The sequence below is a fragment of the Hypanus sabinus genome, unplaced genomic scaffold (assembly GCF_030144855.1).
Source record: "Hypanus sabinus isolate sHypSab1 unplaced genomic scaffold, sHypSab1.hap1 scaffold_459, whole genome shotgun sequence".
Classification (NCBI taxonomy): Eukaryota; Metazoa; Chordata; class Chondrichthyes; order Myliobatiformes; family Dasyatidae; genus Hypanus; species Hypanus sabinus.
The window spans coordinates 36,818-58,789 of NW_026781332.1; the positions used below are offsets into that span (position 1 = coordinate 36,818).

The 21,972-nt window shown below is 47.9% G+C and overlaps 1 long non-coding RNA gene across 1 annotated transcript in view; it reads left to right on the forward strand.

Annotated features, from left to right (window-relative positions):
- LOC132389010 (uncharacterized) overlaps positions 1 to 21,655 on the forward strand; it is a 41,793-nt gene extending 20,138 nt beyond the window's left edge. Inside the window, exons 2-3 of the long non-coding RNA XR_009510401.1 lie at positions 20,913 to 20,965; positions 21,213 to 21,655. This is a non-coding gene — a long non-coding RNA (uncharacterized LOC132389010). The remainder of the gene's footprint in view (positions 1 to 20,912; positions 20,966 to 21,212) is intronic.
- Positions 21,656 to 21,972: the final 317 nt, after the last annotated feature.

A 21,972-nucleotide genomic window follows, 5' to 3' on the forward strand; every position in this document is an offset into this window, starting at 1 on the left:
GTACACGGATGGGAAATGTTTAGAGGGACACGGACATGTGCACGGATAGCAAAGGTTCAGAGAGATATGGACAGGTACACGGATAGGAAAGGTTAAGAGGGATACGGACAGGTACACGGATAGGAAAGGTTTAGAGGGATACGGACAGGTACACGGATAGGAAAGGTTTAGAGGTATACGGACAGGTACAGGGATAGCAAAGGTTCAGAGGGATACAGACAGGTACACGGATAGGAAATGTTTAGAGGAATACGGACAGGTACAGGGATAGCAAAGGTTCAGAGGAATACAGACAGGTACACTGATAGGAAAGGTTTAGAGGGATACGGACAGGTACACGGATAGGAAAGGTTTAGAGGGATACAGACTGGTACACTGATGGGAAAGGTTCAGAGGGATACGGAAAGGTACACGAATAGGAAAGGTTTAGAGGGACATGGTCAGGTACATGGATAGGAAAGGTTTAGGGGGATATGGACAGGTACAAGGATAGGAAAGGTTTAGAGGGATGCGGACATGTGCACGGATAGCAAAGGTTTAGACGGATACAGACAGGTACACGGATAGGAAAGGTTTTGAGGTATACGGACAGGTACACGGATAGCAAAGGTTCAGAGGGATATGGACAGGTACACGGATAGGAAAGGTTTAGAGGGATACGGACAGGTACACGGATAGCAAAGGTTCAGAGGGATATGGACAGGTACACAGATAGGAAAGTTTTAGAGGGATACGGACAGGTACACGGATAGCAAAGGTTCAGAGGGATACGGACAGGTACACAGATAGGAAAGGTTTAGAGGGATACGGACAGGTACTCTGATAGGAAAGGTTCAGAGGGATACGGACAGGTACACGGATAGGAAAGGTTTAGAGGGATATGGACAGGGACACGGATAGGAAAGGTTCAGAGGGATACGGACAGGTACACAGATAGGTAACGTTTAGAGGGATATGGACAGGTACACGGATAGGAAAGGTTCAGAGGGATACGGACAGGTACACGGATAGGAAAGGTTTAGAGGGATATGGACAGGGACACGGATAGGAAAGGTTCAGAGGGATACGGACAGGTACACGGATAGGTAACGTTTAGAGGGATACGGACAGGTACATGGATTGGAAAGGTTTAGAGGGATACGGACAGGTACACGGATAGGAAAGGTTCAGAGGGTTACGGACAGGTACACGGAGAGGAAAGGTTTAGAGGGATACGGACAGGTACACGGATAGGAAAGGTTCAGAGGGATACGGACAGATACACGGATAGGAACGGTTTAGAGGGACATGGACAGGAAAGGTTTAGGGGGATACGGACAGATACACGGATAAGAAATGTTCAGGGGGATAGGGACAGGTACACGGATAGGAAAGGTTTAGAGGGATACAGACAGGTACACGGAAAAGAAAGATTTAGAGGGATACGGAGAGGTACACGGATAGGAAAGGTTTACAGGGATATGGACAGGTACGCGGATAGGAAAGGTTTACAGGGATACGGACGGGTACACGGATAGGAAAGGTTTAGGGGGATATGGACAGGTACACGGATAGGAAAGGTTTAGAGGGATATGGACAGGTACACGGATAGGAAAGGTTTACAGGGATACGGAAGGGTGCACGGATAGGAAAGGTTTGCAGGGATACGGACGGGTACACGGATAGGAAAGGTTTACAGGGATACGGACGGGTACACGGATAGGAAAGGTTTAGAGGGACACGGACAGGAAAGATTTAGGGGGATAGGGACAGGTACACAGATAGGTAACGTTTAGAGGGATATGGACAGGTACACGGATAGGAAAGGTTCAGAGGGATACGGACAGGTACACGGATAGGAAAGGTTTAGAGGGATATGGACAGGGACACGGATAGGAAAGGTTCAGAGGGATACGGACAGTTACACGGATAGGAACGGTTTAGAGGGACATGGACAGGAAAGGTTTAGGGGGATACGGACAGATACACGGATAAGAAATATTCAGGGGGATAGGGACAGGTACACAGATAGGAAAGGTTTACAGGGATATGGACAGGTACGCGGATAGGAAAGGTTTACAGGGATACGGACGGGTACACGGATAGGAAAGGTTTAGGGGGATATGGACAGGTACACGGATAGGAAAGGTTTAGAGGGATATGGACAGGTACACGGATAGGAAAGCTTTACAGGGATACGGATAGGAAAGGTTTACAGGGATACGGACGGGTACACGGATAGGAAAGGTTTACAGGGATACGGACAGGTACACGGATAGGAAAGGTTTATGGGGATATGGACAGGTACACGGATAGGAAAGGTTTAGAGGGACACGGACAGGAAAGGTTTACGGGGATAGGGACAGGTACACAGATAGGAAATTTAAGAGGGATACAGACATGTGCACGGATAGCAAAGGTTCAGAGGGATACGGACAGGTACACGGATAGGAAAGGTTTAGAGGGATACGGACAGGTACACTGATAGGAAAGGTTCAGAGGGATACGGACAGGTACACGGATAGGAAATGTTTAGAAGGATACGGACAGGTACATGGATAGGAAAGGTTTAGTGATACGGACAGGTACACGGATAGGAAACGTTTAGAGGTATACGGACAGGTACACGGATTGGAAAGGTTTAGAGGGATACGGACAGGTACACGGATAGGAAAGGTTTAGAGGGATACGGACAGGTACACAGATAGGAAAGGTTTAGAGGGATACGGACAGGTACATGGATAGCAAAGGTTCAGAGGGATACGGACAGGTACATGGATAGGAAAGGTTTAGAGGGATACGGACAGGTACTCTGATAGGAAAGGTTCAGAGGGATACGGACAGGTACACGGATAGTAAATGTTTAGAGGGATACGGACAGGTTCACGGATAGGAAAGGTTTTGAGTGATATGGACAGGTACACGGATAGGAAAGGTTTAGAGGGATACGGACAGGGACACGGATAGGAAATGTTTAGAGGGATACGGACAGTTACACGGATAGGAAAGGTTTAGAGGGATACGGACAGGTACACGGATAGGAAAGGTTTAGAGGGATACGGACAGGAAAGGTTTAGGGGGATAGGGACAGGTACATGGAGTGGAAAGGTTTAGAGGGATATGGACAGGTACACGGATGGGAAATGTTTAGAGGGACACGGACATGTGCACGGATAGCAAAGGTTCAGAGGGATGCGGACAGGTACACTGATAGGAAAGGTTCAGAGGGATACGGACAGGTACACGGATAGGAAATGTTTAGAAGGATACGGACAGCTACACTGATAGGAAAGGTTTAGAGGGATACAGACAGGTACAGGGATAGGACAGGTTTAGAGGGATACGGAGAGGTACGCGGATAGGAAAGGTTTACAGGGATACGGACGGGTACACGGATAGGAAAAGTTTAGGGGGATATGGACTGGTACACGGATAGGAAAGGTTTAGAGGGATATGGACAGCTACACGGATAGGAAAGGTTTACAGGGATATGGACAGGTACGCCGATAGGAAATGTTTACAGGGATACGGACGGGTACATGGATAGGAAAGTTTTACAGGGATACGGACGGGTACACGGATAGGAAAGGTTTACGGGGATATGGACAGGTACACGGATAGGAAAGGTTTAGAGGGACACGGACAGGAAAGGTTTAGGGGTATAGGGACAGGTACACGGATGGGAAAGGTTTAGAGGGATACGGACAGGTCCACGGATAGGAAAGGTTTAAAGGGATACGGACGGGTACACGTATAGGAAAGGTTTAGGGGGATATGCACAGGTACACGGATAGGAAAGGTTTAGAGGGACACGGACAGGAAAGGTTTAGGGGGATAGGGACAGGTACATGGAGGGGAAAGGTTTAGAGGGATATGGACATGTACACGGATGGGAAATGTTTAGAGGGACACGGACATGTGCACGGATAGCAAAGGTTCAGAGGGATGCGGACAGGTACACTGATAGGAAAGGTTCAGAGGGATACGGACAGGTACACAGATAGGAAATGTTTAGAAGGATACGGACAGGTACACGGATAGGAAAGGTTTAGAGTGATACGGAAAGGTACACTGATAGGAAAGGTTTAGAGGGATACGAACAGGTACACGGATAGGAAAGGTTTAGAGGGATACGGACAGGTACACAGATAGGAAATGTTCAAAGGGATACGGACAGGTACACGGATAGGAAAGGTTTAGAGGGACATGGACAGGAAAGGTTTAGGGGGATACGGACAGTAAACGGATATGAAAGGTTTAGAGGGATAATGACAGGTACACGGATTGGAAAGGTTTATAGGGATACGGACAGCTACACTGATAGGAAAGGTTTAGGGGGATACAGACAGGTACAGGGATAGGAAAGGTTTAGAGGGATACGGAGAGGTACACGGATGGGAAAGGTTTACAAGGATATGGACAGGTACGCGGATAGGAAAGGTTTACAGGGATACGGAGGGGTACATGGATAGGAAAGGTTTAGGGGGATATGGACAGGTACACGGATAGGAAAGGTTTAGAGGGATATGGACAGCTACACGGATAGGAAAGGTTTACAGGGATATGGACAGGTACGCGGATAGGAAAGGTTTACAGGGATACGGACGGGTACATGGATAGGAAAGGTTTACAGGGATACGGACGGGTACACGGATAGGAAAGGTTTACAGGGATACGGACGGGTACACGGATAGGAAAGGTTTATGGGGATATGGACAGGTACACGGATAGGAAAGGTTTACAGGGATACGGACGGGTACACGGATAGGAAAGGTTTAGGGGGATATGGACAGGTACACGGATAGGAAAGGTTTAGAGGGATACGGACAGGTCCACGGATAGGAAAGGTTTACAGGGATACGGAAGGGTACACGTATAGGAAAGGTTTAGGGGGATATGGACAGGTACACGGATAGGAAAGGTTTAGAGGGACACGGACAGGAAAGGTTTAGGGGGATAGGGACAGGTACACGGATAGGAAAGGTTTAGGGGGATATGGACAGGTACAAGGATAGGAAAGGTTTAGAGGGATGCGGACATTTGCACGGATAGCAAAGGTTTAGAGGGATACAGACAGGTACACGGATAGGAAAGGTTTAGAGGTATACGGACAGGTACACGGATAGCAAAGGTTCAGAGGGATATGGACAGGTACACGGATAGGAAAGGTTTAGAGGGATACGGACAGGTACACGGATAGCAAAGGTTCAGAGGGATATGGACAGGTACACAGATAGGAAAGTTTTAGAGGGATACGGACAGGTACACGGATAGCAAAGGTTCAGAGGGATACGGAGAGGTACACAGATAGGAAAGGTTTAGAGGGATACGGACAGGTACTCTGATAGGAAAGGTTCAGAGGGATACGGACAGGTACACGGATAGGAAAGGTTTAGAGGGATATGGTCAGGTACACGGATAGGAAAGGTTCAGAGGGATATGGACAGGTACACGGATAGGTAACGTTTAGAGGGATACGGACAGGTACACGAATAGGAAAGGTCAGAGGGATACGGACAGGTACATGGATTGGAAAGGTTTAGAGGGATACAGACAGGTACACGGATAGGAAAGGTTCAGAGGGATACGGACAGATACACGGATAGGAACGGTTTAGAGGGACATGGACAGGAAAGGTTTAGGGGGATACGGACAGATACACGGATAAGAAATGTTCAGGGGGATAGGGACAGGTACACGGATAGGAAAGGTTTACAGGGATATGGACAGGTACGCGGATAGGAAAGGTTTACAGGGATACGGATGGGTACATGGATAGGAACGGTTTAGGGGATATGGACAGGTACACGGATAGGAAAGGTTTAGAGGGATATGGACAGGTACACGGATAGGAAAGGTTTACAGGGATACGGATAGGAAAGGTTTACAGGGATACGGACGGGTACACGGATAGGAAAGGTTTATAGGGATACGGACAGGTACACGGATAGGAAAGGTTTATGGGGATATGGACAGGTACACGGATAGGAAAGGTTTAGAGGGACACGGACAGGAAAGGTTTACGGGGATAGGGACAGGTACACAGATAGGAAATTTAAGAGGGATACAGACATGTGCACGGATAGCAAAGGTTCAGAGGGATACGGACAGGTACACGGATAGGAAAGGTTTAGAGGGATACGGACAGGTACACTGATAGGAAAGGTTCAGAGGGATACGGACAGGTACACGGATAGGAAATGTTTAGAAGGATACGGACAGGTACATGGATAGGAAAGGTTTAGAGTGATATGGACAGGTACACGGATAGGAATGGTTTAGAGGTATACGGACAGGTACACGGATTGGAAAGGTTTAGAGGGATACGGACAGGTACACGGATAGGAAAGGTTTAGAGGGATACGGACAGGTACACGGATAGGAAAGGTTTAGAGGGATACGGACAGGTACACGGATAGCAAAGGTTCAGAGGGATACGGACAGGTACATGGATAGGAAAGGTTTAGAGGGATACGGACAGGTACTCTGATAGGAAAGGTTCAGAGGGATACGGACAGGTACACGGATAGTAAATGTTTAGAGGGATACGGACAGGTTCACGGATAGGAAAGGTTTTGAGTGATATGGACAGGGACACGGATAGGAAAGGTTTAGAGGGATACGGACAAGTACACGGATAGGAAAGGTTTAGAGGGATACGGACAGGTACACGGATAGGAAAGGTTTAGAGGGATACGGACAGGTACACGGATAGGAAAGGTTTAGAGGGATACGAACAGGTACACGGATAGGAAAGGTTTAGAGGGATACGGACAGGTACACAGATAGGAAATGTTCAGAGGGATACGGACAGGTACACGGATAGGAAAGGTTTAGAGAGACATGGACAGGAAAGGTTTAGGGGGATACGGACAGGTACACGGTTATGAAAGGTTTAGAGGGATAATGACAGGTACACGGATTGGAAAGGTTTAGAGGGATACGGACAGCTACACTGATAGGAAAGGTTTAGAGGGATACAGACAGGTACAGGGATAGGAAAGGTTTAGAGGGATACGGAGAGGTACACGGATAGGAAAGGTTTACAAGGATATGGACAGGTACGCGGATAGGAAAGGATTACAGGGATACGGACGGGTACATGGATAGGAAAGGTTTAGGGGGATATGGACAGGTACACGGATAGGAAAGGTTTAGAGGGATATGGACAGCTACACGGATAGGAAAGGTTTACAGGGATATGGACAGGTACGCGGATAGGAAAGGTTTACAGGGATACGGACGGGTACATGGATAGGAAAGGTTTACAGGGATACGGACGGGTACACGGATAGGAAAGGTTTACAGGGATACGGACGGGTACACGGATAGGAAAGGTTTATCGGGATATGGACAGGTACACGGATAGGTAAGGTTTACAGGGATACGGACGGGTACACGGATAGGAAAGGTTTAGGGGGATACGGACAGGTACACAGATAGGAAAGGTTTAGAGGGATACGGACAGGTACTCTGATAGGAAAGGTTCAGAGGGATACGGACAGGTACACGGATAGGAAAGGTTTAGAGGGATATGGACAGGTAAACGGATAGGAAAGGTTCAGAGGGATACGGACAGGTACACGGATAGGTAACGTTTAGAGGGATACGGACAGGTACACGAATAGGAAAGGTCAGAGGGATACGGACAGGTACATGGATTGGAAAGGTTTAGAGGGATACAGACAGGTACACGGATAGGAAAGGTTCAGAGGGTTACGGACAGGTACACGGAGAGGAAAGGTTTAGAGGGATACGGACAGGTACACGGATAGGAAAGGTTCAGAGGGATACGGACAGATACACGGATAGGAACGGTTTAGAGGGACATGGAGAGGAAAGGTTTAGGGGGATACGGACAGATAAACGGATAAGAAATGTTCAGGGGGATAGGGACAGGTACACGGATAGGAAAGGTTTACAGGGATATGGACAGGTACGCGGATAGGAAAGGTTTACAGGGATACGGACGGGTACACGGATAGGAAAGGTTTAGGGGGATATGGACAGGTACACGGATAGGAAAGGTTTAGAGGGATATGGACAGGTACACGGATAGGAAAGGTTTACAGGGATACGGATAGGAAAGGTTTACAGGGATACGGACGGGTACACGGATAGGAAAGGTTTACAGGGATACGGACGGGTACACGGATAGGAAAGGTTTATGGGGATATGGACAGGTACACGGATAGGAAAGGTTTAGAGGGACACGGACAGGAAAGGTTTACGGGGATAGGGACAGGTACACAGATAGGAAATTTAAGAGGGATACAGACATGTGCACGGATAGCAAAGGTTCAGAGGGATACGGACAGGTACACGGATAGGAAAGGTTTAGAGGGATACGGACAGGTACACTGATAGGAAAGGTTCAGAGGGATACGGACAGGTACACGGATAGGAAATGTTTAGAAGGATACGGACAGGTACATGGATAGGAAAGGTTTAGAGTGATATGGACAGGTACACGGATAGGAAAGGTTTAGAGGTATACGGACAGGTACACGGATTGGAAAGGTTTAGAGGGATAAGGACAGGTACACTGATAGGAAAGGTTCAGAGGGATACGGACAGGTACACGGATAGGAAATGTTTAGAAGGATACGGACAGGTACATGGATAGGAAAGCTTTAGAGTGATACGGACAGGTACACGGATAGGAAAGGTTTAGAGGTATACGGACAGGTACACGGATTGGGAAGGTTTAGAGGGATACGGACAGGTACACGGATAGGAAAGGTTTAGAGGGATACGGACAGGTACACGGATAGGAAAGGTTTAGAGGGATACGGACAGGTACACGGATAGCAAAGGTTCAGAGGGATACGGACAGGTACATGGATAGGAAAGGTTTAGAGGGATACGGACAGGTACTCTGATAGGAAAGGTTCAGAGTGATACGGACAGGTACACGGATAGTAAATGTTTAGAGGGATACGGACAGGTTCACGGATAGGAAAGGTTTTGAGTGATATGGACAGGTACACGGATAGGAAAGGTTTAGAGGGATACGGACAAGTACATGGATAGGAAAGGTTCAGAGGGATACGGACAGGTACACGGATAGGAAAGGTTTAGAGGGACATGGACAGGAAAGGTTTAGGGGGATACGGACAGGTACACGGTTATGAAAGGTTTAGAGGGATAATGACAGGTACACGGATTGGAAAGGTTTAGAGGGATACGGACAGCTACATTGATAGGAAAGGTTTAGAGGGATACAGACAGGTACAGGGATAGGAAAGGTTTAGAGGGATACGGAGAGGTACACGGATAGGAAAGGTTTACAAGGATATGGACAGGTACGCGGATAGGAAAGGTTTACAGGGATACGGAGGGGTACATGGATAGGAAAGGTTTAGGGGGATATGGACAGGTACACGGATAGGAAAGGTTTAGAGGGATATGGACAGCTACACGGATAGGAAAGGTTTACAGGGATATGGACAGGTACGCGGATAGGAAAGGTTTACAGGGATACGGACGGGTACATGGATAGGAAAGGTTTACAGGGATACGGACGGGTACACGGATAGGAAAGGTTTACAGGGATACGGACGGGTACACGGATAGGAAAGGTTTATGGGGATATGGACAGGTACACGGATAGGAAAGGTTTACAGGGATACGGACGGGTACACGGATAGGAAAGGTTTAGGGGGATATGGACAGGTACACGGATAGGAAAGGTTTAGAGGGATACGGACAGGTCCACGGATAGGAAAGGTTTACAGGGATACGGAAGGGTACACGTATAGGAAAGGTTTAGGGGGATATGGACAGGTACACGGATAGGAAAGGTTTAGAGGGACACTGACAGGAAAGGTTTAGGGGGATAGGGACAGGTACATGGATAGGAAAGGTTTAGAGGGATATGGACAGGTACACGGATGGGAAATGTTTGGAGGGACACGGACATGTGCACGGATAGCAAAGGTTCAGAGAGATATGGACAGGTACACGGATAGGAAAGGTTAAGAGGTATACGGACAGGTACACGGATAGGAAAGGTTTAGAGGGATACGGACAGGTACACGGATAGGAAAGGTTTAGAGGTATACGGACAGGTACAGGGATAGCAAAGGTTCAGAGGGATACAGACAGGTACACGGATAGGAAATGTTTAGAGGAATACGGACAGGTACAGGGATAGCAAAGGTTCAGAGGGATACAGACAGGTACACTGATAGGAAAGGTTTAGAGGGATACGGACAGGTACACGGATAGGAAAGGTTTAGAGGGATACAGACTGGTACACTGATGGGAAAGGTTCAGAGGGATACGGAAAGGTACACGAATAGGAAAGGTTTAGAGGGACATGGTCAGGTACATGGATAGGAAAGGTTTAGGGGGATATGGACAGGTACAAGGATAGGAAAGGTTTAGAGGGATGCGGACATGTGCACGGATAGCAAAGGTTTAGACGGATACAGACAGGTACACGGATAGGAAAGGTTTTGAGGTATACGGACAGGTACACGGATAGCAAAGGTTCAGAGGGATATGGACAGGTACACGGATAGGAAAGGTTTAGAGGGATACGGACAGGTACACGGATAGCAAAGGTTCAGAGGGATATGGACAGGTACACAGATAGGAAGGTTTTAGAGGGATACGGACAGGTACACGGATAGCAAAGGTTCAGAGGGATACGGACAGGTACACAGATAGGAAAGGTTTAGAGGGATACGGACAGGTACTCTGATAGGAAAGGTTCAGAGGGATACGGACAGGTACACGGATAGGAAAGGTTTAGAGGGATATGGACAGGGACACGGATAGGAAAGGTTCAGAGGGATACGGACAGGTACACAGATAGGTAACGTTTAGAGGGATATGGACAGGTACACGGATAGGAAAGGTTCAGAGGGATACGGACAGGTACACGGATAGGAAAGGTTTAGAGGGATATGGACAGGGACACGGATAGGAAAGTTTCAGAGGGATACGGAGAGGTACACGGATAGGTAACGTTTAGAGGGATACGGACAGGTACATGGATTGGAAAGGTTTAGAGGGATACGGACAGGTACACGGATAGGAAAGGTTCAGAGGGTTACGGACAGGTACACGGAGAGGAAAGGTTTAGAGGGATACGGACAGGTACACGGATAGGAAAGGTTCAGAGGGATACGGACAGATACACGGATAGGAACGGTTTAGAGGGACATGGACAGGAAAGGTTTAGGGGGATACGGACAGATACACGGATAAGAAATGTTCAGGGGGATAGGGACAGGTACACGGATAGGAAAGGTTTAGAGGGATACAGACAGGTACACGTAAAAGAAAGATTTAGAGGGATACGGAGAGGTACACGGATAGGAAAGGTTTACAGGGATATGGACAGGTACGCGGATAGGAAAGGTTTACAGGGATACGGACGGGTACACGGATAGGAAAGGTTTAGGGGGATATGGACAGGTACACGGATAGGAAAGGTTTAGAGGGATATGGACAGGTACACGGATAGGAAAGGTTTACAGGGATACGGAAGGGTGCACGGATAGGAAAGGTTTACAGGGATACGGACGGGTACACGGATAGGAAAGGTTTACAGGGATACGGACGGGTACACGGATAGGAAAGGTTTAGAGGGACACGGACAGGAAAGATTTAGGGGGATAGGGACAGGTACACAGATAGGAAATTTAAGAGGGATACAGACATGTGCACGGATAGCAAAGGTTCAGAGGGATACGGACAGGTACACGGATAGGAAAGGTTTAGAGGGATACGGACAGGTACACTGATAGTAAAGGTTCAGAGGGATACGGACAGGTACACGGATAGGAAATGTTTAGAAGGATACGGACAGGTACACCGATAGGAAAGGTTTAGAGTGATACGGACAGGTACACGGATAGGAAAGGTTCAGAGGGATATGGACAGGTACACGGATAGGAAAGGTTTAGAGGGATACGGAAAGGTACACGGATAGGAAACGTTAAGAGGGATATGGACATGTGCACGGATAGGAAAGGTTTAGAGTGACTCGGACAGGAAAGGTTTAGGGGGATAGGGACAGTTACACGGTATTGAAAGGTTTACAGGGACACGGACATGTGCACGGATAGTAAAGGTATAGATGCATAGGGCAGGTACACGGAGAGGAATGGTTCAGAGGGATACGGACAGGTACACGGATAGGAGAGGTTTAGAGTGACACGGACAGGAAAGGTTTAGGGGGATAGGGACAGGTACACGGATAGGAAAGGTTTACAGGGACACGGACAGGAAAGGGTTAGAGGGATACGGACAGGTACACAGATAGGAAAGGTTTAGAGGGATACGGACAGGTACACGGATAGGAAAGGTTCAGAGGGATACGGACTGGTACACGGATAGGAAAGGTTTAGAGGGATACGGACAGGTACACGGATAGGAAAGGTTTAGAGGGATATGGACAGGTACACGGATAGGAAAGGTTTAGAGGGATATGGACAGGTACACGGATAGGAAAGGTTCAGGGGGATAATGACAGGTACACGGATAGGAAATGTTTAGAGGGATACAGACAGGTACACGAATAGGAAAGGTTTAGAGGGATACGGACAGGTACACGGATAGGAAAGGTTGAGAGGGATATGGACAGGTACACGGTTAGGAAAGGTTCCGAGGAATACGGACAGGTACAGGAATAGGAAAGGTTTAGAGGGATACGGACAGGTACACGGATAGGAAAGGTTTAGAGGAATACGGACAAGTACACGGATAGGAAAGGTTTAGAGGGATACAGACAGGTACACGGATAGGAAAGGTTCAGAGGGATACGGACAGGTACACGGATAGTAAATGTTTAGAGGGATACGGACAGGTTCACGGATAGGAAAGGTTTTGAGTGATATGGACAGGTACACGGATAGGAAAGGTTTAGAGGGATACGGACAAGTACACGGATAGGAAAGGTTTAGAGGGATACGGACAGGTACACGGATAGGGAAGGTTTAGAGGGATACGGACAGGTACACGGATAGGAAAGGTTCAGAGGGATACGGACAGGTACACGGATAGGAACGGTTTAGAGGGACATGTACAGGAAAGTTTTAGGGGGATACGGACAGATACAGGGATAGGAAAGGTTTAGAGGGATACGGACAGGTACACGGATAGGAAAGGTTTAGAGTGATACGGACAGGTACACGGATAGGAAAGGTTTAGAGGTATACGGACAGGTACACGGATTGGAAAGGTTTAGAGGGATACGGACAGGTACACGGATAGGAGAGGTTTAGAGGGATACGGACAGGAACACGGATAGGAAAGGTTTAGAGGGATACGGACAGGTACATGGATAGCAAAGGTTCAGAGGGATACGGACAGGTACATGGATAGGAAAGGTTTAGAGGGATACGGACAGGTACTCTGATAGGAAAGGTTCAGAGGGATACGGACAGGTACACGGATAGTAAATGTTTAGAGGGATACGGACAGGTTCACGGATAGGAAAGGTTTTGAGTGATATGGACAGGTACACGGATAGGAAAGGTTTAGAGGGATACGGACAAGTACACGGATAGGAAAGGTTTAGAGGGATACGGACAGGTACACGGATAGGAAAGGTTTAGAGGGATACGGACAGGTACACGGATAGGAAAGGTTCAGAGGGATACGGACAGGTACACGGATAGGAACGGTTTAGAGGGACATGTACAGGAAAGTTTTAGGGGGATACGGACAGACACAGGGATAGGAAAGGTTTAGAGGGATACGGACAGGTACACGGATAGGAAAGGTTTAGAGGAATACGGACAGGTACACGGATAGGAAAGGTTCCGAGGAATACGGACAGGTACAGGAATAGGAAAGGTTTAGAGGGATACGGACAAGTACACGGATAGGAAAGGTTTAGAGGGATACAGACAGGTACACGGATAGGAAAGGTTCAGAGGGATACGGACAGGTACACGGATAGGAAAGGTTCAGAGGGATACGGACAGGTACACGGATAGGAACGGTTTAGAGGGACATGTACAGGAAAGTTTTAGGGGGATACGGACAGATACAGGGATAGGAAAGGTTTAGAGGGATACGGACAGGTACACGGATAGGAAAGGTTTAGAGTGATACGGACAGGTACACGGATAGGAAAGGTTTAGAGGTATACGGACAGGTACACGGATTGGAAAGGTTTAGAGGGATACGGACAGGTACACGGATAGGAAAGGTTTAGAGGGATACGGACAGGTACACGGATAGGAAAGGTTTAGAGGGATACGGACAGGTACATGGATAGCAAAGGTTCAGAGGGATACGGACAGGTACATGGATAGGAAAGGTTTAGAGTGATACGGACAGGTACACGGATAGGAAAGGTTTAGAGGTATACGGACAGGTACACGGATTGGGAAGGTTTAGAGGGATACGGACAGGTACAGGGATAGGAAAGGTTTAGAGGGATACGGACAGGTACACGGATAGGAAAGGTTTAGAGGGATACGGACAGGTACACGGATAGCAAAGGTTCAGAGGGATACGGACAGGTACATGGATAGGAAAGGTTTAGAGGGATACGGACAGGTACTCTGATAGGAAAGGTTCAGAGGGATACGGACAGGTACACGGATAGTAAATGTTTAGAGGGATACGGACAGGTTCACGGATAGGAAAGTTTTTGAGTGATATGGACAGGTACACGGATAGGAAAGGTTTAGAGGGATACGGACAAGTACACGGATAGGAAAGGTTCAGAGGGATACGGACAGGTACACGGATAGGAAAGGTTTAGAGGGACATGGACAGGAAAGGTTTAGGGGGATACGGACAGGTACACGGTTATGAAAGGTTTAGAGGGATAATGACAGGTACACGGATTGGAAAGGTTTAGAGGGATACGGACAGCTACATTGATAGGAAAGGTTTAGAGGGATACAGACAGGTACAGGGATAGGAAAGGTTTAGAGGGATACGGAGAGGTACACGGATAGGAAAGGTTTACAAGGATATGGACAGGTACGCGGATAGGAAAGGTTTACAGGGATACGGAGGGGTACATGGATAGGAAAGGTTTAGGGCGATATGGACAGGTACACGGATAGGAAAGGTTTAGAGGGATATGGACAGCTACACGGATAGGAAAGGTTTACAGGGATATGGACAGGTACGCGGATAGGAAAGGTTTACAGGGATACGGACGGGTACATGGATAGGAAAGGTTTACAGGGATACGGACGGGTACACGGATAGGAAAGGTTTATGGGGATATGGACAGGTACACGGATAGGAAAGGTTTACAGGGATACGGACGGGTACACGGATAGGAAAGGTTTAGGGGGATATGGACAGGTACACCGATAGGAAAGGTTTAGAGGGATACGGACAGGTCCACGGATAGGAAAGGTTTACAGGGATACCGAAGGGTACACGTATAGGAAAGGTTTAGGGGGATATGGACAGGTACACGGATAGGAAAGGTTTAGAGGGACACTGACAGGAAAGGTTTAGGGGGATAGGGACAGGTACATGGATAGGAAAGGTTTAGAGGGATATGGACAGGTACACGGATGGGAAATGTTTAGAGGGACACGGACATGTGCACGGATAGCAAAGGTTCAGAGAGATATGGACAGGTACATGGATAGGAAAGGTTAAGAGGGATACGGACAGGTACACGGATAGGAAAGGTTTAGAGGGATACGGACAGGTACACGGATAGGAAAGGTTTAGAGGTATACGGACAGGTACAGGGATAGCAAAGGTTCAGAGGGATACAGACAGGTACACGGATAGGAAATGTTTAGAGGAATACGGACAGGTACAGGGATAGCAAAGGTTCAGAGGGATACAGACAGGTACACTGATAGGAAAGGTTTAGAGGGATACGGACAGGTACACGGATAGGAAAGGTTTAGAGGGATACAGACTGGTACACTGATGGGAAAGGTTCAGAGGGATACGGAAAGGTACACGAATAGGAAAGGTTTAGAGGGACATGGTCAGGTACATGGATAGGAAAGGTTTAGGGGGATATGGACAGGTACAAGGATAGGAAAGGTTTAGAGGGATGCGGACATGTGCACGGATAGCAAAGGTTTAGACGGATACAGACAGGTACACGGATAGGAAAGGTTTTGAGGTATACGGACAGGTACACGGATAGCAAAGGTTCAGAGGGATATGGACAGGTACACGGATAGGAAAGGTTTAGAGGGATACGGACAGGTACACGGATAGCAAAGGTTCAGAGGGATATGGACAGGTACACAGATAGGAAAGTTTTAGAGGGATACGGACAGGTACACGGATAGCAAAGGTTCAGAGGGATACGGACAGGTACACAGATAGAAAAGGTTTAGAGGGATACGGACAGGTACTCTGATAGGAAAGGTTCAGAGGGATACGGACAGGTACACGGATAGGAAAGGTTTAGAGGGATATGGACAGGGACACGGATAGGAAAGGTTCAGAGGGATACGGACAGGTACACGGATAGGTAACGTTTAGAGGGATACGGACAGGTACACGAATAGGAAAGGTCAGAGGGATACGGACAGGTACATGGATTGGAAAGGTTTAGAGGGATACGGACAGGTACACGGATAGGAAAGGTTCAGAGGGTTACGGACAGGTACACGGAGAGGAAAGGTTTAGAGGGATACGGACAGGTACACGGATAGGAAAGGTTTAGAGGGATACGGACAGGTACACGGATAGGAAAGGTTTAGAGGGATACAGACAGGTACACGGAAAAGAAAGATTTAGAGGGATACGGAGAGGTACACGGATAGGAAAGGTTTACAGGGATATGGACAGGTACGCGGATAGGAAAGGTTTACAGGGATACGGACGGGTACACGGATAGGAAAGGTTTAGGGGGATATGGACAGGTACACAGATAGGAAAGGTTTAGAGGGATATGGACAGGTACACGGATAGGAAAGGTTTACAGGGATACGGAAGGGTGCACGGATAGGAAAGGTTTACAGGGATACGGACGGGTACACGGATAGGAAAGGTTTACAGGGATACGGACGGGTACACGGATAGGAAAGGTTTAGAGGGACACGGACAGGAAAGATTTAGGGGGATAGGGACAGGTACACAGATAGGAAATTTAAGAGGGATACAGACATGTGCACGGATAGCAAAGGTTCAGAGGGATACGGACAGGTACACGGATAGGAAAGGTTTAGAGGGATACGGACAGGTACACTGATAGTAAAGGTTCAGAGGGATACGGACAGGTACACGGATAGGAAATGTTTAGAAGGATACGGACAGGTACACCGATAGGAAAGGTTTAGAGTGATACGGACAGGTACACGGATAGGAAAGGTTCAGAGGGATATGGACAGGTACACGGATAGGAAAGGTTTAGAGGGATACGGACAGGTACACGGATAGGAAACGTTAAGAGGGATATGGACATGTGCACGGATAGGAAAGGTTTAGAGTGACTCGGACAGGAAAGGTTTAGGGGGATGGGGACAGTTACACGGTATTGAAAGGTTTACAGGGACACGGACATGTGCACGGATAGCAAAGGTATAGATGCATAGGGCAGGTACACGGAGAGGAATGGTTCAGAGGGATACGGACAGGTACACGGATAGGAGAGGTTTAGAGTGACACGGACAGGAAAGGTTTAGGGGGATAGGGACAGGTACACGGATAGGAAAGGTTTACAGGGACACGGACAGGAAAGCTTTAGAGGGATACAGACAAGTACACGGATAGGAAGGTTCAGAGGGATACGGACAGGTACACTGATAGTAATGGTTTAGAGGGATACGGACAGGTACACGGATAGGAAAGGTTCAGAGGGATACGGACTGGTACACGGATAGGAAAGGTTTAGAGGGATACGGACAGGTACACGGATAGGAAAGGTTCAGAGGGATACGGACAAGTACACGGATAGGAAAGGTTTAGAGGGATATGGACAGGTACACGGATAGGAAAGGTTCAGGGGGATAATGACAGGTACACGGATAGGAAATGTTTAGAGGGATACAGACAGGTACACGAATAGGAAACGTTTAGAGGGATACGGACAGGTACACGGATAGGAAAGGTTGAGAGGGATACGGACAGGTACACGGTTAGGAAAGGTTCCGAGGAATACGGACAGGTACAGGAATAGGAAAGGTTTAGAGGGATACGGACAAGTACACGGATAGGAAAGGTTTAGAGGGATACAGACAGGTACACGGATAGGAAAGGTTCAGAGGGATACGGACAGGTACACGGATAGTAAATGTTTAGAGGGATACGGACAGCTTCACGGATAGGAAAGGTTTTGAGTGATATGGACAGGTACACGGATAGGAAAGGTTCAGAGGGATACGGACAGGTACACGGATAGGAACGGTTTAGAGGGACATGTACAGGAAAGTTTTAGGGGGATACGGACAGATACAGGGATAGGAAAGGTTTAGAGGGATACGGACAGGTACACGGATAGGAAAGGTTTAGAGTGATACGGACAGGTACACGGATAGGAAAGGTTTAGAGGTATACGGACAGGTACACGGATTGGAAAGGTTTAGAGGGATACGGACAGGTACACGGATAGGAAAGGTTTAGAGGGATACGGACAGGTACACGGATAGGAAAGGTTTAGAGGGATACGGACAGGTACATGGATAGCAAAGGTTCAGAGGGATACGGACAGGTACATGGATAGGAAAGGTTTAGAGGGATACGGACAGGTACTCTGATAGGAAAGGTTCAGAGGGATACGGACAGGTACACGGATAGTAAATGTTTAGAGGGATACGGACAGGTTCACGGATAGGAAAGGTTTTGAGTGATATGGACAGGTACACGGATAGGAAAGGTTTAGAGGGATACTGACAAGTACACGGATAGGAAAGGTTTAGAGGGATACGGACAGGTACACGGATAGGAAAGGTTTAGAGGGATACGGACAGGTACACGGATAGGAAAGGTTCAGAGGGATACGGACAGGTACACGGATAGGAACGGTTTAGAGGGACATGTACAGGAAAGTTTTAGGGGGATACGGACAGATACAGGGATAGGAAAGGTTTAGAGGGATACGGACAGGTACACGGATAGGAAAGGTTTAGAGGAATACGGACAGGTACACGGATAGGAAAGGTTCTGAGGGATACGGACAGGTACACGGATAGGAAAGGTTTAGAGGGATACGGACAGGTACACGGATAGGAAAGGTTTAGAGGGTTACTGACAGGTACACGGTTAGGAAAGGTTTAGAGGGATACGGACAGGTACACGGATAGGAAAGGTTTAGAGGGATACGGACAGGTACACGGATAGGAAAGGTTCAGAGGGATATGGACAGGTACACGGATAGGAAAGGTTTAGAGGGATACGGACAGGTACACGGATAGGAAACGTTAAGAGGGATATGGACATGTGCACGGATAGGAAAGGTTTAGAGTGACTCGGACAGGAAAGGTTTAGGGGGATAGGGACAGTTACACGGTATTGAAAGGTTTACAGGGACACGGACATGTGCACGGATAGCAAAGGTATAGATGGATAGGGCAGGTACACGGAGAGGAATGGTTCAGAGTGATACGGACAGGTACACGGATAGGAGAGGTTTAGAGTGACACGGACAGGAAAGGTTTAGGGGGATAGGGGCAGGTACACGGATAGGAAAGGTTTACAGGGACACGGACAGGAAAGGTTTAGAGGGATACAGAGAAGTACACGGATAGGAAGGTTCAGAGGGATCCGGACAGGTACACTGATAGTAATGGTTTAGAGGGATAAGGACAGGTACACGGATAGGAAAGGTTCAGAGGGATACGGACTGGTACACGGATAGGAAAGGTTTAGAGAGATACGGACAGGTACACGGATAGGAAAGGTTCAGAGGGATACGGACAAGTACACGGATAGGAAAGGTTTAGAGGGATATGGACAGGTACACGGATAGGAAAGGTTCAGGGGGATAATGACAGGTACACGGATAGGAAATGTTTAGAGGGATACGGACAGGTACACGAATAGGAAAGGTTTAGAGGGATACGGACAGGTACACGGATAGGAAAGGTTGAGAGGGATACGGACAGGTACACGGTTAGGAAAGGTTCCGAGGAATACGGACAGGTACAGGAATAGGAAAGGTTTAGAGGGATACGGACAAGTACACGGATAGGAAAGGTTTAGAGGGATACAGACAGGTACACGGATAGGAAAGGTTCAGAGGGATACGGACAGGTACGCGGATAGGAAATGTTTAGAGGGATACGGACGGGTACACGAATAGGAAAGGTTTAGGAGGATAGGGACAGGTATACGGATAGGAAAGGTTAAGAGGGATACGGACAGGTACACGGATAGGAAATATTTAGAGGGATACGGACAGGTACGCGGATAGGAAATGTTTAGAGGGATACGGACAGGTACACGGATAGGAAAAGTTTAGAGGGATACGGAGATGTACACGGATAGGAAAGGTTTACAGGGATATGGACAGGTACGCGGATAGGAAAGGTTCAGAGGGATACGGAGAGGTACACGGATAGGAAAGGTTTACATGGATATGGACAGGTACGCGGATAGGAAAGGTTCAGAGGGATACGGACAGGTACACGGATAGGATAGGTTTACAGGGATATGGACAGGTACGCGGATCGGAAAGGTTCAGAGGGATACGGACAGGTATACGGATAGGAAAGGTTTACAGGGATACGGACGGGTACACGGATAGGAAAGGTTTAGGGGGATACGGACAGGTACACGGATAGGAAAGATTTAGAGGGACATGGACAGGTACACAGATAGGAAATGTTTAGAGGGATACGGACAGGTACATGGATAGGAAAGGTTTAAAGGGATACGGACAGGTACACGGATAGGAAAGGTTCAGAGGGATATGGACAGGTACATGGATAGGAAAGGTTCAGGTGGATAGGGACAGGTACACGGATAGGAAAGGTTTAGAGGGATACGGACATGTGCACGGATAGGAAAGGTTTAGAGGGTACGGAGAGCTACACGGATAGCAAAGTTTTAGGGGATAGGGACAGGTACACGGATAGGAAAGGTTTAGAGTGACACGGACGGGAAAGGTTTAGGGGGATAGGGACAGGTACACGGATAGGAAAGGTTAAGAGAGATACGGACATGTGCACGGATAGGAAAGGTTTAGAGGGATACAGACAGGTACAGGGATAGGAAAGGTTTAGAGGGATACGGACAGGTACACGGATAGGAAAGGTTTACAGGGATACGGAGAGGTACACGGATAGGAAAGATTTAGAGGGATACAGACATGTGCACGGATAGGAAAGGTTTAGAGGGATACGGAGAGCTACACGGATAGCAAAGTTTTAGGGGATAGGGACAGGTACACGGATAGGAAAGGTTTAGAGTGACACGGACGGGAAAGGTTTAGGGGGATAGGGACAGGTACATGGATAGGAAAGGTTAAGAGAGATACGGACATGTGCACGGATAGGAAAGGTTTAGAGGGATACAGACAGGTACAGGGATAGGAAAGGTTTAGAGGGATACGGACAGGTACACGGATAGGAAAGGTTTACAGGGATACGGAGAGGTACACGGATAGGAAAGCTTTACAGGGATATGGACAGGTACGCGGATAGGAAAGGTTCAGAGGGATACGGACAGGTACACGGATTGGAAAGGTTTACAGGGATACGGACGGGTACACGGATAGGAAAGGTTTAGGGGGATAGGGACAGGTACATGGATAGGAAAGCTTTAGAGGGATACGGACAGGAAAGGTTTAGGGGGAGACGGACAGGTACACGGATAGGAAAGGTTTAGAGTGACACGGACAGGAAAGGTTTAGAGGGATACGGACAGCTACACGGATAGGAAAGGTTTACAGGGACACGGACAGGAAAGGTTTAGGGGGATACGGACAGGTCCACGGATAGGAAAGGTTTAGAGGGATACAGACATGTGCACGGATAGCAAAGGTATAGATGGATAGGGACAGGTACACGGAGAGGAAAGGTTCAGAGGGATACGGACAGGTACACGGATAGGAACGGTTTAGAGGAATAGTGACATGTGCACGGACAG